This window comes from Nyctibius grandis, chromosome 19 (genome assembly GCF_013368605.1).
Source record: "Nyctibius grandis isolate bNycGra1 chromosome 19, bNycGra1.pri, whole genome shotgun sequence".
In the NCBI taxonomy this organism is placed as follows: domain Eukaryota; kingdom Metazoa; phylum Chordata; class Aves; order Nyctibiiformes; family Nyctibiidae; genus Nyctibius; species Nyctibius grandis.
Window position 1 is genome coordinate 9,689,054 of NC_090676.1, and position 20,412 is coordinate 9,709,465.

General features: G+C 34.6%; 1 protein-coding gene across 5 annotated transcripts in view; it reads right to left on the reverse strand.

Moving 5' to 3' along the window:
• NCOA3 (nuclear receptor coactivator 3) overlaps positions 1-20,412 on the reverse strand; it is an 82,000-nt gene that overhangs the window by 27,400 nt on the left and 34,188 nt on the right. For all 5 annotated transcript variants that reach the window (XM_068416229.1, XM_068416228.1, XM_068416225.1 and 2 more), the window contains one exon: positions 3,662-3,737. The gene's annotated coding sequence lies outside the window, so the exon portion shown is untranslated. The remainder of the gene's footprint in view (positions 1-3,661; positions 3,738-20,412) is intronic.

The window sequence follows — 20,412 nt, forward strand, 5'->3', positions numbered from 1 at the left end:
TGTCTCAGAAACATGCTATATATCAGAGAATACAGCCCTTCTTCTATTTAAGAAAACCCTTCAGTGCCTAAATACAGAAGCTTGGAGAAGAAAGAAAAAATGAGGTAATTCACACAGGCTCTTTCCCTACTATTACACCAAGCAGCCTGTAGTAGTTTATTCAGGCCTGAAGCTGCAGAGTTCCTGCACATGTATTTTCCTTTCCCTAAGAGTATCACTACAAGCTGAGAAGGCATGTAATGCCCACAACTCTAACTGCTTAGCTAAAGAAATTACAGAAGCTGCTTCCCAATACAGATGGATTTACTGTACAAATTGTTAACAGTCAAACTAATTTCCCTGCTACAGGAAATATTAGCAAAAGAAGCCATTATTCAATGAGTTTATAATGAAAGAAATCACCGGTCAAAAAGTACCAGGTGTTATATTTATTCATTGAATATGAACCTGTAATTTCTAATGGGCTAAAAAGTTTTTCCAAGAAGAAATCTGATTTTGGGGAGTTTTCCTGAAGTTAATCATTCTTTCAAGAGACTGCTCCAAAACGCAGCTTTCAAAAGTTAAAAATTAGATGCATTTTTACTACTAAAAGCAAAAAAGTTTAGCACAGCCATCTTTGTAAACTTACTTTCTGAGCTAACAGGCAATCGCATTACTGCTGGCTCATGAACCTATAATGCTGGCTAGAAAGACTCCTCTGCTAGTTATACTGCACAATATTATCTACCTAAGCGAAGCATTTTTTAAAGAAAATAATTAGACAATGAAATTCATTCTATTATTTGGGTAATTAAAATAAATCTAAAAGCTAGCTTAATTTGACTCAACGAATAGCTCAATTACTACATAAAACCAGGCAAATATAAGAAATTATGTTACATTTTAGACAAATATAAATTACCCAAAATACAGGAATGATAATCCTCTGTCATAGAATATTATTCTTACTCAGAATAATGGAAATACAGATATGACAGCAACCACTTCCATGAAAAATCTGACAATTGTTCTGCTATTCTTCAAAGTTGCATGTACAGCTCAAAAAGTGGATGGCAAACCTACTGCATAGAAGGATAACTAACAGTGGGACTGTATTATGAACTTGAGCTATGAATACTATACTATTATGCACTTTCTAATGAGATTTGTATGCAAATATTTGCTTAAAATGCAAGAAGCTACAGCACTTTGATTACATATAAGGACGAAGAAATCCTGACTATAAATTCTATCCAGTGATAAACAACTAGATTTTTCTAAAAATGTATCTGTTTCTAGTTTATATAATTTATAGAGAGAATTTCTTTGGACTGCCAAATTTTAAAGCCAAGTACTTAATGAACAATAATTCCTATGTATATAATAATATTTAAATGTTTGCTAGTCTGATGTCATCAGCACCAGCAACTAATTTTAATTTCTAAATTAAACTGCTCATGTTACTCCACTGTATTGGAATACTTTGTCATTTTTATTGAACATTTTATAAAATAAAAGCATTCCATGCTACACTCCCTTTAGCGCTTGAAAAAAAGATGACACAAGCCACACTTTGTTCTGTTCAATACGATTTTCCAAAAGTTATTTGGGAAAACAAAGCCCTAGCTCTTGGCAAATAATTTAGAAAGGTATACATTTGTATAAAATAGAGAATGTTAAAGTTGAATGCAAGCAAATACGTCTGGAGCCCTCCAAAGTTTATACTTAATGCAAATTTGAGAAAAACAAAGATGACATAAGAGATGGTTCAAATTCTTCAAAGCAAGACATTGCTTAATTCCATCGGTTGTAGCAGTAATGAATGCTTAATTCCATCGGTTGTAGCAGTAATGAACCACTATATACTGATGTTCCTAATCCCACCAGTGGAGTGGAACCAAAGGCAGCAATATTTGGAGAAAAAGTTCCAAATTTTCATGATTATTTGCAAATACTAAATACTGGTTTCTGCATTACCATTTATCTTTTCAGATATAATCCTAAATTCTCTATAATTTTTCTCACTTATCAAAAAGGGGAAACAAGAAATAACAAAGACCTTTTTGCTCATCAATAAGTGCATTGAAAAAACATTTGCCCTTATTAATAACGTGCACCTGTCTATGTCCTTTGCAATGTACTATATACTTTTCACATGTCAGGTCTCTTCATTTCTCAGTGAAAACCACAGATGGATTGTTAAAAAGGTACGTTTTTTTGCACGTCACAGGTAAAGCAAGTTCTAGTCATTATTAATCCATCCATTGTAACAATATATGTACAGCCTTCGAAAACAAAACACAGAATTTAAAGGACTCATCAGCATTTAGGACTAGCATTTTTCAACCTGTCAGGGTTTCAATATTCTGACAGGCTAAAAAAACAAAAAAAATCTTCTAAAATTCTGTCCCAGACTACCAAGAAAAGGATGCATGTCGACAATATGGTATGTTTGAAATCGGGAAAGTTCCTAAAGCCACTTCCTAGAGAGCACTCAAGTCAAAAGGACATGGAGAAGTACTAAGCACAGTAAGCAGAAAGTTTTCAGCTTGATACAATAGTTTCTTCCCTGGTCTTACTCACCTCACCTTCTCACAAACTGCACAGATACTAACTTAACAACATTCATTAGATCACTTTCTGCTAGTTTGTCTTTCAATGCACTGGTTTCCTTCTCCAACTCAAGCGTTATTCCCTCATGCCCATGTTCTCAGCAGTTGTAGATGAAAGACCTATTCACCAAACAGGACATGGCAACTGGGAAGGTTTTGTCCTAACAGGGGCCCAAAAATACAATTAGATGCTTCAGATTTAGTTTTTGTATTTGTTTAGCTGAAATAGTTGACCACACACACACAAAAAAAACAAAACTCACAAAGCACAACCATATAATACTAATTTAAAACATACCCAAACTATTTTAAAAATCATATTATTTGCATAAAACATTTTTAACACTTCTTTGGTCCTATGAAACCATCAACTTTTTCCTGTACTAAATATATGTACTCATGGTATCTTGCATACTTCGAAGCTCTTCTGTCTGAGCTGATTTCTTGTTTGAAAAATTCACTAGGGAAAAAGCATAAATTGGCTCTTAGCATTCCTCATAATAAGCCAATTATGAAGAGTTAAATCAAACCAGTCCTTTTCAATGAATCATGAAGATGGTCTGGAATTCTTTTAATTGTATATAACATTAAAATACTAAATACAATCCTCCTTTCTAAAAACCAAGACATAATTCACACAGTTTTTTAAGATGCAAATTGTAAATAAAACTAGAGGACATTCCATTCAGCAACTCCGTACTCTTTGTGACTATTTGTTATTTCAAATTTATATTTCCCTCAAATACACATATATAAACAGTAGCTTTCCAGTGAAACTTCTGATTCATAATGTTCTTGAGAATATGCAAAGATTCTTTTGTTATAAGACTGATCACAAAAACAAGTGATGTTCCCATTTACATAGATGGGAATCCACAAGAAAACAAACTTGGAAAACTTCTTTCTGGCAGCAGTGAAGTAAGGTGGGGGTTTTTTTTCTTTTTCTTTCTTCTTTGTAAGAACATGCTTCTTATATAGTTACATGCACAGTTTGTAAATTGTAGCTTTAAAAATGGTAAGAGAATAACTGTTCAGGTACATATAGTCCAAATATGAAGTCAGTCACTTACATGTCCTTAGCAAACATTCAAGTACAGCATATTTTTCAGAGGACCTTCAGCATCAGAAGTCATTTTAAGTCACATCCTGAAAAACAAAAAAGGTTGTACATTAGAAAAAAAAAAAGTGCTTGCTTTTCAATTTTTTCCATCTAATATTAATAATCTTATCAAAAAGTAAATACTCAATATTGATATACTTTAATGTCACAGGAGTTTAAAGCTAATTTATAATGACTGTAACTGTCATCTCTGCTATATGGTAAACAGCTCAAAAGTCTGAATCTTAACATCACAAATGCCACCCAGTGAGCTAGATTTCCTTTTGCATAAGGACTGAACATATTTAATTTTTTTTTTTTTTTTTACTTTGGAAGAAATAATGAAACTGTTGTAGATGTTTGTTAAATCTTAAAATGCCGCAGCCCCAAATCAATTCTTTTGTAAAGTTATGACTGGCAAGTAAAAATTAAGTGCGTAGCCACTCTATGTCAGCCTCTATACATTGCTTGGTACACAACTACTGTATGAGAACAGCAAACGCTTTTCAGAGCTATGAACACTCAGGTTTCTGTTATTCCATTTTTCTGTGAAATTCTAGGAATGATTAATCCATATTATAACGCAATTTATACAAGGTACGATTAAGTGTACTAATTAGCGAGATTCTGGGTCTCTATAAAGAATTACAGTAACTTAGGAAAAGTTTTAAACAACCGCTGTGTGATTGAACTGATTTACTGAAAACTGCTTAAAAGCGCTACGTAAAGCAGAGGCTGTTCAAGCTAATTAGAAAAATAAATTGCTCTTGGGAAATATTTATGAGACATTCACATGTAAGCACACACCATAGTCCTATCCAAAATCAAGAGCTTCAAAATTGATACTTCTACCCAGACTACTTAATAGGTAATCACTAGCAGGCAGGTAATGGAGTTTTATTCAAGGAGCCCATTTCTTAAGAAATTAAACTGAAGCTTTTCATATCAACTGGTTGCATATGCATTCATCCGCTGTTTTAACCATCCCTTTGACAATACTGATTGTAGCTTTATTTATATGAACTGGAATTACCAATTAGAAGGTTGATTGACAATGTGGTCACGTAAGAGTAAGCATCAAGAGTAAACAGTCTCCTAATTAAAGACTTCTATAACACCATTTTATGCTAAATGAACCTCTGCTAATCATGGAAACCAGAACAAAAGCATACACCCGAAAAAAACGAAGAAAAATCTAAGAAATCTTAAGACGCAGCATCAGAAACATTTGGACATCATGGAAAATTAAATCCTTAAGCTGTTATATTCTGTAAAAATGTTAAACCACACCTATACTACACTCAGTGATAACCTGCTGTCTAGCTTCACTGGGATGGTCTCATGCCCAACAAGAGCTATTTTCTGATGTCTCCACGGGACAGAATTTATGATGAAACAAAAAAGATAGCATAAATTACATTCACTGTTCAGTTTGATGTGCAGGTTTTTTTCCTAAAATTTCTACAACAGCTCGATAAACTGGTGAATACATCTGTGCAACAACAGAAGCAGTTCAACAGAATCATAACTAAAAGCCCCACTGAGAAGTTGACCTATGCAAGAGCAACAAGCACAAAATCACTTAAAAGGTGGGAGATTCAAGACCCACAAGTATCAACAGGATTCTGTATGACTGGAAATGCAAGGGGAAAGAGAAGAACCCTGAAAATATATTAAGTTGGAGATCACATAAAAACCTTAACGCTTATTTAAATTAGTTTTAGAATATTTCCTTTATATTCCTCTCCAGTAAATATTCATTCCATGGATGTCAATATCTGAGCTGTTTAAACAGAAGATGAAATAGAACTTAGCAAAGTAGTACTGCAGCAAAATAACTACAATAACCTTCTGAACAATCTGAAGGCTCTTGAAGGGTTAGAAAAGCATCTAGAGGAGCATCTGCACTCATTTGGTCTGGCCAAACACTGCAGAGGACCATCCTATGAGAACTGTAAACTGGCAAGGCAACCTAGACAGATATTCTAAACTCCATTCTACAGACCAGGATGAAATTAAAACAGCCTGAAGTAGAGATGAAAACCCTAACCAGTAAAACAAAAAGTTAACACCAAATATGCTACAGTAAATTTGCCATATATCAAAAGTAAATTAGACCTCAAGTTACTACCACTATAAATAAAACAGGATACTAAAATTCTATAAGCTACTAAGCCTTTACATTGTTATCATCTATAACATTTAAATTAAAAAATAAAATATGTCCCTCTTTTTCAATAGTACTTGGTCTTTTCCTGCTAAGGAAAGCCCGAACTCTTAAATATTGAAAGCTGACCATTCAACTCTGTTACCCCTGCTCTAAACCTACACGCTTCCTCTTCTGACTACAGAGATAACAACCAACTTCTTAACTTTCTAAATACAAAAAATATTTTATTTCAACATTGTTTTCTGTTCTGCTTCACATTAATTAGTTTAGGTTATTAGAGTGCCCAAACTAAGCGACTGGCAGTCTCAGAGCCAGTATTCTTCTAAAAAGCTTGACACTTGGGGCTGTGCAGTCAGCTTCTCCGTCAGCTCCCACCACACCACTACCACTTTCAACACGTGAGCATACTATTTCCTGCCTAAAAACTGCTCAACCAAAAAGCAAGAGCGCTCACACAAAAACATCATTTGGCGTGTTTTGATCTCAATGAGCTCAATATAGTGACCTTCAACTGCTTTCCCCACTTTGAGGATGAGTTACAGAAATACTCAGTTTACACCATATAGAAACTAGGCGCCCAACACAGCCTGGCTACCAAATTTAAGTGTACATATGGTCCACTTTTCAATCCAATTTTTAAAAGACATAAAAAAAATAAGATTACACTAGAGTTTGGATGGGGTGGCTAAGTGACAAGCCATATTGTTGCCAACAACAACAATATGACAGAGAGCTAAAGCTACACTGGTTTTAAGGTTAAAAATATACATATGTAGTCAAATGTGCCAGATATGGTAAACAAAATGGTTACTTTTTGAAAGAAGACGTAAAAAGGATTCTATCTGTAATCCTCCTTAAACGTTTCAGAGATAATGTGCCTGTTTAAAAAAGGCATCAAATACAATATACTATACTTCAAACTACAGTACATAAAAACAACATATTTTTAAACCTCCAGGGGAGGGGAAAAAAGCAGCAGATAAAAAATGCCACTGAACCTTAACTACAGCTTTGTGAATCTGAAAGTACAATGTAACAAACTACTGAAACATATGACATATGAGACTCAAGTACACTGAGTTAATAAAGAGGTTTTGGTGTACTGTAACTATTTTGTGCTAAAAAGTCTTATCTTTCAAGATTAAAGCAGCTATACTTACATTATGAAGCAAACAGCAAATTACATTGTTAATTGTACTCATACATCATTATCCTAATCTAGCACTTCCATCATTACAATAACTAATAAAATACTATTCCAAAATATACATATTTGATCATTCTCCACTCTTTTTTTCCCCACCCCCTCAGCCAAAAAGGTCATTTCCTACATAATAAATAACTGACTCAGAGACTTCACTGAATCAGGGCTGTCAGTTAAAGAAAAAAAAAATGGTGCCATCTATAATCTGGTAGCCAGTGAAGCACACCTTGCTGCAACATGTTAAATAATGTTAACTCAGCACACACCCTTTTTATATTATACTCTCTGTCTTAGGGAGACTTAATAATTTTTCAGGGCTTGTCAGGTTTCATTTACCAATTCCCCTGCAGTGTTTAGTAAGCACTATGCACTCCTGGGCTATTTTTCAGGCATGACAATTAACTTGAGCCTTGTTCACTTTGCATATATTAAAATGACAGGACACTTTCAGTTAAAGGATGGTCAGAGGTGGAACATACTCCAAGTACGTCTCCTGTTCCTCTGATAAATAATGCGTGTGCTCTATTTTTGGAATGTCATTACTTGTTAATTTGTTTCCTATACGTCCCTGTTTGCGAGTCACAGCAATAGATACAGGACCCTGTTATAACAAACAAAATGTATGAAAGAGAAAAGGGGAGCTCCGGTGAACTCACTGTTATAAAAAAGACTGGTCTTTATCCTTACGCCTTCACCACACACTGCAGAACACTTGTAAAAATTTCTCACCTGTCAGCTTCTGCAAGAAGCGCTGTGGTAAAGTGGTTACTGCATCTCAGCACGGGTCCAAGGCACGTGAGCCACATTCTAGACTCAGAACGCAGCTGTGAAAAGCTATCAAACTTATTTGGCTAGATGTCTTTGTCAGGATATAGCTCTTGGAAGCAAAAGACAATTGGGCATAACACAACCACACCACCTACTTGCATGACACTGGCAACAAGAATTGGTATGCTCAAACACAGCAGGCCAAAAAATATTGAAAGTGGCCTTTAATCTTGACTAATTTCCAAGCCACTGTACTGGAAGAAGTGATTTGGGCTTTCAATATAGCTGATGGCAACACTCAAGTGTTTTTAGAATGTATTTAGAATGTTTTTAACACAGGTAAGCCCTTACAGACTTGTATCTGGAAGAGTTAGTAAACAGTCTTTTTAAAAAAATAATTAAAATTTTAATAAACGTACATAGAAAGAAAAAACCCCTAGTTCAAATACCACAAAGAAAGGATGTGATGTCTGGGCTACTATAATGGGACTTGGTAACTACTTAACTGGTAAGAAACCACAGACCACCACCATTCTTTTCTGTACATCCAGACACTTTAACAGCAGAAGAAACTTAGGCAAGTCAGTTGCTGACTGAAATACATATGGTATACTTAGGTTTTATATTAATATTTAATGAAGTTCTAAAAGTGGAAAACACTTCTTCCCATCATCCTTGCCAAAAACAGTGGGTACTATGGAAAGAGATTGTACTGTGACCAGTGCACAAACCTCTCTACTAGCAGCAATAAAATTCTAAAAAAATAGAGAATTTATATAAGTGTTCCATTTACAAGACAAAATACTCTTGCCAGAGCTCAGAAGAGAAGACCAAGATAACAGTATTGAAGAGTCACTTTCCAGCTCTATATACACCTAATTCATAAGTGACTCCACGCCATTTGACACATGACATAATCCACAGGTTAGTAAGAAGACCGCAAGCTGTACAATGCATCTCTACATATTACAATGTCAGATTAATCAGGAATTAAGTTTTGATTAATTCATATAATTTGTTAAAATGGAATTACATAATCCTAAATTATTTAAAGATTAGTCCAAAGTACAAAATCTCTCTAAACTAGAAAAGGACATCAACTAATAGCCTTAGAACATGAAACTATCAGTTTGACCATATAAGTCTGAAAACAATACTTATTTGTTTTTAATCACTTCTAACTTTTTGCTTTGTATATTAACTTACCTGATGAAAGCCTGTTTCATGCCTTATCAATATATGACTTCAATTCTCACACAATTTTGACCACTGCACATTACAATAATGTGATTACCTTTTCAGTACAAACTTTAATCACTGCCATTATAAAGAAAAAGTCCAGTGCAATGGAACGATTGCCAGAAACTAAGTAACAATCATATCAAATGCAAATACAAAGTGACACCTACTAGCAGATATTAGACAGGATTCATAAAACAACTTATAAAATTGGGAGAACTATGTTTTATGGGAACAAAAACACACATAAATATGGGGTGTTTTTTCCTTACAGAATATAGTAGCTCCTGTAAGATAATAGAGTGACAGAGACATTTCCCTACATGATCGGATAGAGATACAAGAGCTCTTACCTTAATTTAACAATGAATAAGGAATTAGTTTTCCTTTAAAAGGGAGGAAGCAACTTCCAAAACATAGTTTCAATATACTAAGAATTCAATCTGCAAGTTTCCAGTAGCAACAGCTATCATTTTCTTTGAGGTAGCTATACACTATCTCACACTTCACAAGCAGAGAGCGCTTACGAAGTTCTTGGTGAAAACAGGAAACGTAATCAACTAACCTAAGTTTGTTTCACTAAATACACATGATCCCTTTCCAAGTCATCAACAAGTCCATTCGCTTTCCTTCTCTGAATGTGCCATCAGCAAGTCCATTCTCCTGCCTGAGACTCTGAATGGGTTCACACACGTTTTCATGTATTACATGCATGCAGTTTTTTTTGTTCGGCCATTCTACCCTACCAGTGTCTCCTGGAAGCAGACTGCTTGCTGGATTTCTAGAGAGACAACATAAACACAACTAGAGTATTACAATTAGCATTAACTCTTTTAGTACTATGGCATTGTTACAATTGAATCAGATTCTACCATGCCAAAATCTTACTCATTTTACAGAGATCAGTTTTATAAAAAACATGTTTAGAATGAGAACAGTTCAAAATCAAGAGTTCTCCAAAGCAACAGTTAAAAACTGGGCAAAATATCAGCCATTTCCTTGTAAAAGCCTGTCCATTGCAAGCTTAAATTTAGAGACAGAAATCATTTCACATTTGGATCAAAATCTCTAACAATACCAAAATGCCTTCAGACAAAGGGAAAAACTGACTGGTTTTGACAGAATGAAACACTTACTGTACACACTATCAGTTTCTGACACGTGATCTCTATCAAGTAGATGCCAAGCTTAATACCAGCTTTGGAACTTCTACAAGTAATACTCAGAAAAGCATTCAACACAGATGAATTTGCTGCATTTTCTACAGCTATTATTAGCAATGGATGTTCATCCTCAGTATTTCCAATTTAGTCTTTGAATCTTGTATGTGAAAGTATTCATCGATTCAGTAGGTATGGAGGTTGGCCTTTAAGAAAATTGCTTATGTGAAGAAGTAAACGCTTTCAAGTGTCAAGTCGCAGAGCAAAAATATTTTTCAATTACAATTGCACAGCTGAAAAAACATTCTAACTATTCTTTTCATATTTGCATATTTTAAAAGCAACCCTCTCAATTAAAAAGCCAGTCTCCCAATTAAAAGCTATAAGCAATCTAGAATTTTTGCAATGCTCTAATCATAGTTTTGTTTCCCCCATTCTACTTTGGGCAACTGTTCAACTTGGGAGATCAGATGTGATCTAGTTGATTCTCACGTGCCTTAAACAGCACTGTCATTAATCATCCCACCATACATTTAGCCTGTTAGCCTGTTCATTTCATCTGCCATTTCCTAGCACTTGAACAATCACAAATTATGAAGAACAAAAGTTTATCAACCGCTGGAAACCACAAATCCTTGAAAAGAACAGTCCTGATGCTTGTGAGTTCTGTCTGTGAGTTCTGCACAGTTCTGTCGTATTTTGCCTTTGTGGGAAACTTCCCCAGTGTTTACTGGGGAGCAGTAAAATATAATTGTTTCTGTACTCATACAGAGTCTCCTGGCAGGTACTGCAAACTTCTAACAAAGCTAACCTTTTGTTGGGTGAATGCTACAGAAGAGACCATTTTCAGCCAAACTGACCAAGTGAGGCAAGTTCTTACACTCAACATAAAGGCCTCTGAAGTGAAAACCCTTGAACATTAAATACATCAGATCAGCTTCAAAATTTACTGGAATGTCCTGGCCATCAACAGCAAGAGCCTCTTTGATCCTGACTACTAAAAAGCAAACCTTTCGCTTTTATGGACGACACAAAGTTAGGTCTACAAAGTATGCAATCCAGTGCTGCAGTTTCAAGAATCTTTTACATTAGTGTCTAGACAACACCCTTTTGTTCTGCACTTATAAGAACACAATTTGTTACACAATTAACAAATTAGTTTCTGATATTAACCTTGGAAAAACCCCAATCTCTCAAGACTTCCATAGCACAAATACCAAAAAAACAACTCAATGTAATGCTTTATGAAATATTTTGATTCCAGTCTTTATGATGCTTCAAAGACAGATTTTGGTATTAGTAGCAGAGTTACACACAAACAAATTAATAGAGAGAAACAAGCTTTGCCAGTGGTGCTGTGGGTGCACAGCAGATGAGCTGGGATACAAGCCACCCAAAACATGCTCACAGTAATTTCTGTCCCTCTTCCTAAATAGTCAACACCAGTTCTACAAAACATACCATCCCACACTACTAAGCCTCTAGTACTGGACAGAAACACTGATTACCCTCTTTAAAAAAGCACGTCATAAATCGCGTGGCCTGCTGTCATGAATTTGCAGTCAGCCAAAATACACAACACTCTCCAAGGGCACAAATATTTGAGGGAATAGTATTCTGTTATTACAAAACAACAACAAGGACAAACAATAATGAGAAGCAGCTTAAATAACTTAGCTAACATGTTTAGATTTAACCACAGCATCCTGTAAAACAACTAGAAATGATGCTGTATCTGTGAATTTTTTACCTTTTGAGTGCTCTTAACTTAAAAAATAGGACTAGACAACAGACAAAACTCAGCCTACAGAAGCGATGAAGAGTGTGACCTGCTAGTATATTTTAAACACAATGCTAGTTTTAACTGGAAAATAAAGTAGCCAACCATAAAAAGATGTTGGTACAAGACAGTTCAGAGATGTAATGCAAAGCACAAAATAGTTTCCCGTTTCTGTCAACGCTTGCTTTTTCTACACATGAATATTACATCTGAGGAGCATGGAAAAAAGGAATTTGTTTGCTTACGGAAAAATCATTCTTAATGAATAAAAGACCACTGCTACTGCCTGCTCAACTCAACCATCTGCACATCTGTGCAACTAATATGGTCCATGAGCAAATACAAATTGCCTACCATGACACGTCAGTGTACGGAGCCAAGAGGCATAACACACATGGGGTTCCACCTACTTCAAAGAAAGCTACATCCATGCTTAGAGCTAAACCCTAAATTCACTGTTGTGACAGACAGGGAATGTGGTATTGAGGGTAGCTAATCTCAAAATAGAACAACATATCTACCTTCATTTTGAAATGAAAACACATTAAAATAAAATTATTTATTTAAAATTATCCATTCCTAATACTCCTAATTGTTTTAACAGTACAGGTGAACAGACTTGCTTTCAATCTCTAGGAAAAAAAGCATAAATATAGCTTTAAAACTCTTTCAATTGCACACATATATTTCACACTAAAACTGCACACTCCTTTGGTGATATTTTTAAGTCAATGATCACTGAGATGACAAAATAGTATTTTTTGGATTAAAATAATTTTACTATATTTTGCCATAAATTTCCGGTATATACAACTACAGTCAGCTAAATCTTCCTCTCACTCAAGTAGAATAATTTAAAGATTATTTGTGACCTAAATTTCTCTTTGTATAGCCCATGCCAATTTGCCTGAGAAAGGAATCAAAGGAGTTGCGGTCATTAGAGCTGCAAGAGAGAAAAGAACCCAGAAGAGTGTACACATCTGTGACATCTCAATATGAATGGAGACAATAGACGCCTTATACAGCTATAAAGGAGAGTGTGGGGGAGGAAGGCTAGCAAGCCTTTTTTGTTTGTAACATAAAGATGTGAATAATTCTGTAAAATGCAGTTAGGAAGCATTATGTGCCGTAAGAAACTAGTCTTATTTCTTGCTGGATTTCTTAGGTGAATTCAGTTTTTAGAAGAATCAGGCAGAAGTCACAAAACAGACTCAAACACAGAGAAACAGGAAAAGAAAACACAAGTCTTTGTACAAGAAGAAGAAGAAAAAGTAACCGGCTAGGTATGATAGACACATTTTATAAAAGCGATCAAAACAAAAGGACAAATCCATGGAACAAACAAAGCCTAGCACTTCTATGGACCTCAAAAAACATTACTGCCTGGCCTCAGAGAAACTAGATCAGAACCTTAGAGAAATACTGGAGACAGCAGAAAAGAAAAAAGACCAAATTCTTACTAGAACTCATCAGATGTTCATAGATTAAAACATAGACGCCTTCTAAATTTAATTCCAAATCTGACATAGTATTTAGGGCATCTTTGTAAGACCAACAGGAGTACTACTTAAAACTGAATTAATCAGCTTTGAACACATCTACTGTAAGTTCAAAAGAGGCCTTTCAAACCTGAATCTTCATTTTTAATAGGACTTTTTCACTAGGAACACACACTGACACACTAAAAAGACTGAGCAAGCAAGACAATCACTGCAAATTCCCAGTTATTTAAAACTTACTAGTCTTGAGTTACACTATACGAATCCAGTGAAGATTTAATTTTCAAAACTACTTAGAATTCTGCCAAAATACTTTTCCACATTAAACAAAGACATACAGACTGCATTACACATATATTCTAAAATTTCCAGCACATTACAATATCTTATTGATTTCTTCGCATCACTTGTAGCTCCAGTTCGAAGTATTAAAACCAAATATCTTAAATAGTCTTAACAGGAAAAAAAAAAAAGGAAGAGGAAGTCAGCACATTAATCAGTTAATGCTTGTGTGCACAAATCAAAGAAATTCTCAGAGATGGTATTATTGTCCTATGAAGTTGGTTGTGTTTAAAAAACAACATGTAACTTAGAAGCAGTGTGGAATATTAATTTACACGTCTCTAGTGATATGTGAGGACATCGCCACAAACCCCCAGCCCTCAGGATGGAAAAGTTTTTACACTGTCACTGTATGACTGTACCGTGATGACAACAGCGAGGGGGAGAGAGATAAAAAAGACGCAGGCTCTCAAGTGAATTTTGGATAATAGCTTCTACACCTACAAAGCATTTGCAGCAGAGAACAAAAACATAAAAAAAACCACCTATATGGCTCTATGAGGAAGTTAAGGGGAATACCACAGGGAAAAGGTTAGCATTTAAAAAGTGGAAAGCCTTGTCTACATGGGAAGAACTGAAACACCCATAGAACACAGTAAATTGAATGTAAACAGGAAATACAGGACTAAAAAAAGAACAAGAAGAGTGCCTTGCACCAAACTCCAGCTGATAATAAAAAGTTATTTAAACAGTACATCAGAAGCAGGAAGCCGGCTGGGGAGACAGTGGACCTCTTCAAGGCAAAGGCATCAAATGGGCACTCAGAGAGGATAAAGCCATAGCTCTGAAAATCTCTTTGTGTTGGCCTTCACCAGTGAAGACCCTGGAGAGATTCCCACTTCCAGCATTTTTTTGCATCAAAGTGGTTGGAGAAGCAAAATTAATTTTAAGGAATTCTAGAGGAAGAACTAAAGCAAACAGACACATGAAGTGTTAATCAGTCACCAGGATACCCTTCATCCAAGAAGGGGTTCAACTGTGAATCTTCAGAACTGCGGGCCAAACTGCACCATCTCTCATTACAAATGGCTACCGTACCAGAGGACTGGCAGGTGACCAGTGTAGCTCCTACAGACTTAAAGGAATCCAGAGGGACTCTCAGGAACTATGGACCAGTGAATTTGACATTCATGCCTTGATAGACTTCCATCCATAGTAAGATGGTAGAAGCTATCCTAAAGAATAATATAACTGAGCACATGAATAAACAAAGTCTGCAGAAGTACAGCCAACATGGTATGACTTCTGAACAGGGAAAGCTTGAGGAAAAAAAAAAGAAAGTTGCACAGAATTACTCTATGATCCTCACACTGATCTAATATTTCTTGTCATTTTACATTTGTTAAAACTTGTAAGAAGATTTTTTTTTAAAAATATTTTAATTCCTTTACTGCAGTGGCAAAAATATTTACCCATACAACCTCAGGGAACGTGTATAGAGACTCCTTTGCCAGTATGAAATGTGATTTTACTAAATTTTGTTGACAGAGCTTTACCAGGAAGCTTCCCTGGTAATAGATTAAGCTTAAGAAAAACTAGTAGGATAAACACAGGGCTATAATTCTGAACATCTAATATTTTCTAAAACTCAAAGCTTCAATCATTTATGAGCCAGAGGTCAATGAAAGAGGAATGAAGAGAGTTCAGTGAATCCTTGAATTGTGCAACTCAGGGTTTTTGTTTTTATTTCCCCTTTACAACTATGTATAATTAAAACTCATGTTTCTCTCCTTATTTAAAAAAAAAAAAAAAAGGTGGCGTCTAGATTTAAACTCCTTGCTTCTCCATCTTCTTCAGTCAGACTTGAAGGTAAACTGTTGATATTTTCAAATTTTCTTTTACAGTGCTGGGGGAACGGAATCCATTTTTAGATGAAAAACGAGATGCTTTGCTAGTTGTGTCACTGTCACAGTTGGGGTTTGAAGAGAAAGAGCAAATATAATGAGTTTTGAAAAAAATACTGCAGCCTGCAACAAAGATATATAAATGTGAAGAAAAAGCAATTGTGTTTTCCTCCCTATATTAACTGAGAGGTATTTTAATGTGAAAAATATTAAAAACTACAACATTACGGGTGACTTCTAATTGTCAAAATTGCTTCATGAAAAAATATATTACAATTATTTAGGTAATGAACAAACAAAAATAAGCAAATGAACCTAGGAAAAAAAATGTATTTTAGAGATTGAACGAAGAGAAGCACTTGACCATTAGAGCATTGTGAGAAACTATGCATTGAAATGATCTGTAAAATTCAGAACTACAGGCTTGTTTACATGGGAAGACTTACTAGCATTATTATACAAACAAAACACAATTGCTACATTACAACTACCTCAGAACAAACTTACTGGACTTAAAACACACTAATATCATACAGCTTATTTTGTCTTCAACACCAGATTTTACTAGACATGAGTTTAGGGTTCTCATGAGTCTAAACAAAACACTAAACAAAAATTTTTAAAATGTTGAAATTTTAAACTGTCATAAATCAATGAATTAATTTCTTTAAATAAATGTGCAAAGCTTTTAAAGACAGTAGTTAAAATATATGGATTATTTCAAGATCAACAAGCTCAAGAAAGAGACATATTTTCTATTGTCATCTTACTTTGACTTGTTTGTTGCCTGTATGAGTTTAATACCTGGTTATGCATTAGTAATGTCTTGAAGTGATCTGACAAAAGTAATTCCACATTTTAAATTCATCAAATAAATGGGGAGGATTTGAGGGTTGCTACAATTATGACCACAATTTTGGCTGAGGTCAATCCAAAACAACACAGAAAATGCAGTGAATCCATTCTGCCTCTTAGGAGTGTTTGAGATCAACTAATGTTTAAAACTCTGCTGCTTCCAAACATGAGCAAAGAAATCCCATCTTGAATTTTTAACAAACTGGCCCAGCAAATTCACACCTTAATTTATCTTTGGACTTTAGTAATTTGGATATTATTTAAAGAAGAAAATTATTTGTTAGGTCATCTGAAATTACTTCCATGCAGAAGTGACAAACTAAAAGTATTTGGTATGAATGTTACTAATGTTACTGTGAAGTATTTAGTAAGAACATTAGTAAGGAGAAAGAAATGTACCTTACACCATTGATTAGCAATTAAAATTATGACAATCACAATCATACTCATCCATTTTATCCTTAGGAGTCACCTCCAGTTTTGAGTTACCTGGCATCAGACCAGCGTGATCTATTTAGCACTACACCGAGTTACTGAAGTAACAGGAAACCATGAGTCTAAAAATAGACCAGCAAACTATGTAGACTAGCAAAAAATTCGTCAAATATGAAAATAATCATTTCTTCAAGACAATTCTCTCTTTAAGAGGATTATTAAGCAAGAATAATTACATACAGAGTTTTGAACATTTCAAGACAATCACGTCATTCTTTACAACATTTAAAGCAAGTAGAACAAGTTTTTTATTATTTGGCCAATGCACACAAACTGTTTACAAAGATACCAAAATGGCTACCAGACAATTTGTTCATCACTGAAAAGAAAATGCATCTTCTTTTTTTGCTTTTTTTTTCCTTTTTCAAAGAGAAGCTTTAGCACTTTATTCTAACAATGGCGTTTTTACTGTATTTAATTTCATGATTTCTAGAAAATATTTGTTTCTGAAGGAGTATCATACATTCAAAACAATCCCATGTACTGAAAATCTGGTCTAAAGTTCACGAAAGCATTTAACAGTGAAAAAGTATTTTTAAGCTTTAAACATTACTCTTACTGTTTTACATTATAGTGCCAGTTTACAAAATGTTAACGTTGTGACTAAATTTGATAAACGAAAATCATTATGAGTTTATAATCTGGATTCTCATCCTAATGAGAGTTAACATCTTTAGAACAAAATGTTCAAAGCTGCAAGACATATGCTGAACATGTGTATACATGTAAAGCTTTGAAAGCTGCTTAAAAATGTGAGAATGAGTAAAGCTCATGTTACTCTTGATAAATGTCAGCTGTCAGGCATCACAGCCCAATACACACTATTTTTTTCCACAAACTAGAGCCCAGAAATATGCAATTTTTACTTCACCAGCTGAATATAATGCATTATACATGGCAACATCTACTCAAGGTCAAAAGTTTAGCACTTTCAAATTTTAGCTTCCAAAGCAGGGTATTGTTACACAGACATCATCACACTGAAATTAGTGGAAGTATTTCCAAAAATCTTAGGTAAAGTTACATATAATACTCTAATATACACATTCTACCAAAACGGACACATTCAACATGAAACGAAGTCAAAAAAAAACCTGAAAGAGAAAAAAAAGTTGTTCTTATATCCACTACCAATTCTATATTTTCTACAGTCCAATTTTACGTGAACAACATTTTCTGCTGCAGTAAATCACTCATTATAACATTCTAATTGTATCTTGCAGAATTAGCCCAACAAACTGAGCAAAGCCTTGGAATACTAGCTGTACAATAAAAGGGTGGGGTAGGGATCAGACTGGCAGAGCTTTCCATTAAGAAATGTTACTTTTCAATGGGATATAAACACGTTAATCATCCCTATCTACAGTGTAGTCCACTTAAAAGCTGCTCATTCCCCAGCTCCCCCACCTGAAACCACATATAATTTATCATTCTGCATATATGAAAAATTATTACTATGCTACCATTATCATGCCAAAGAGTAAAATGTACTTTAAAAATTTCACTGTGATTACCACGTTAACAAGCAGGTTTCTTCCTCCACAGCTAAGTGTGAAGCACTATGATAGTATTTCGTGAATTTTTATTAAAAGAAGTAGCTATTTTTCCTGAGCAGGTTAAAAGCTCAGTGTGCTGACAGATCATGAAATACATGTGTCATATCAATACCCTTCCCTCTCTGTGTTTAAGTATTTTGATCCATTGAAATTTAATAAACTTCTACCGGGATTTTCAAAAGTACTTAGCATTGGTCTGTTTCTGTTAATTCAATGAGAATTCTATCACCAGCTTCAGTAGAAATACTAAGGCTGAAAGGAATATTTCTGTCTATCAAAATTTTATTTTCAGCAGGAAATCTTTTAGTTGAAACTGGTATCTTAAAACATCATTCTGCAAACTGCAGTGGTTCAGGACTGACAAATAACTGTCATGCAGTACAAGCAGGGCAGAAGTTCTTCAGTTTCTCATCAGAGATCCCCAGACACTACTAAAAAATTGCCTTAGGTCTGCTACTTTATAGCACTGGAAAAATCTTTAAAACACCTTTAAAAAAGGCTGTTTTTTTTAATGATTGCACTTCAAAGACACACTGTATTAAGTTTCCTAAAAGCAAAGACTAATTTTGCTTTTACAGCCAAGCAAGTCAAGATTTTCCTAACTTTTTCAACCAATGAATGACTAGCAGCCTTCAAAAGTTTCTCAGAAGCTACCCTGAAACTTTATGAAACCATTAACTGAAGAACACTATGAAGACAGCATGAATAGTATACTACACAAAACAGTACCATTAAACAGTATTAACCTTGCTCTGAGAAAGTGTAAAAGCAAGCAACAAACAGAACTACAGTTTAGACTGCTTTACTTCTAGAAAGATCAGAAAAGTCTTCCGCGTACCTGAAAAGACATAATTAACATTTATATTATGTACCCATAAAATAACAAGAAAGCAAAAAAGAAGGGTTATTTCCTTCAAATAAAGACAGCATTCCTGGCACTGATGTGTTCATTATCAATACCTGTTTGCCACAGAAACAGAATTCACCATGCCATATCACTAGCAGAGCCTCACCTTATTCAGTACTGAGAAAGGGTGAATCTACCAAAGGGAGGTTTAGCTTCCACGAATCTGTAGGAAACTAATATATACCACAGAATACCCTTATAAACTCTACTAACTATAATTATAAATATTCTCCTATTAAAAAATACAAAATGCTTTTTAATATACTAATAACTTGTCTGATATCATGTGCCTGCTAACTGTACAAGTGATTTTTTTTTATCCATTTTAAATGGTTTTGCTTTTCATTTAACAGGATGCCCATTGTCCTCCCTATAAAACACCCAAGATGCCAGTCTGTTCTTATATGTCATGTTCTGTTATTCAGCTTCTGAAAACGTCAAACGCTTATTCTCTCTCCAAATGTTCTCTTCTGTCTTGTACAGCAAGCTTAAGCAAGCTCATATTGATCTTAATTTTCTTCATTTTCAGCTTTAGGTTAGTTCAAAATAAAATTCTTCTGACCGAAATCCTCAGTTCTAAACATGCGGGCAATGTTGACACAGGACCCAGGAGGACAACATTATAGAGGTGGTAGAGAATCAAGGTGAAAAAACAAAAGAAATCTAAACCAAAGAGATAGTACTGCTTTTCTTACTTTAACTGTATTGTGGAGAAAAGAAGGGGAATGACAGCTTTTGAAATAACAAATCACCTAATGAATATTCTATACAAGAAGCTGGAAAAGATAAAAAAAGCATAATTAAAGTTATGTATATATAAGTTAAAAGTATTAATTCAAGATTCCTGAAATTAGTATTATCAGAAATGTCGCTATCTACATGAGTATTTTTCGTATGAACAAC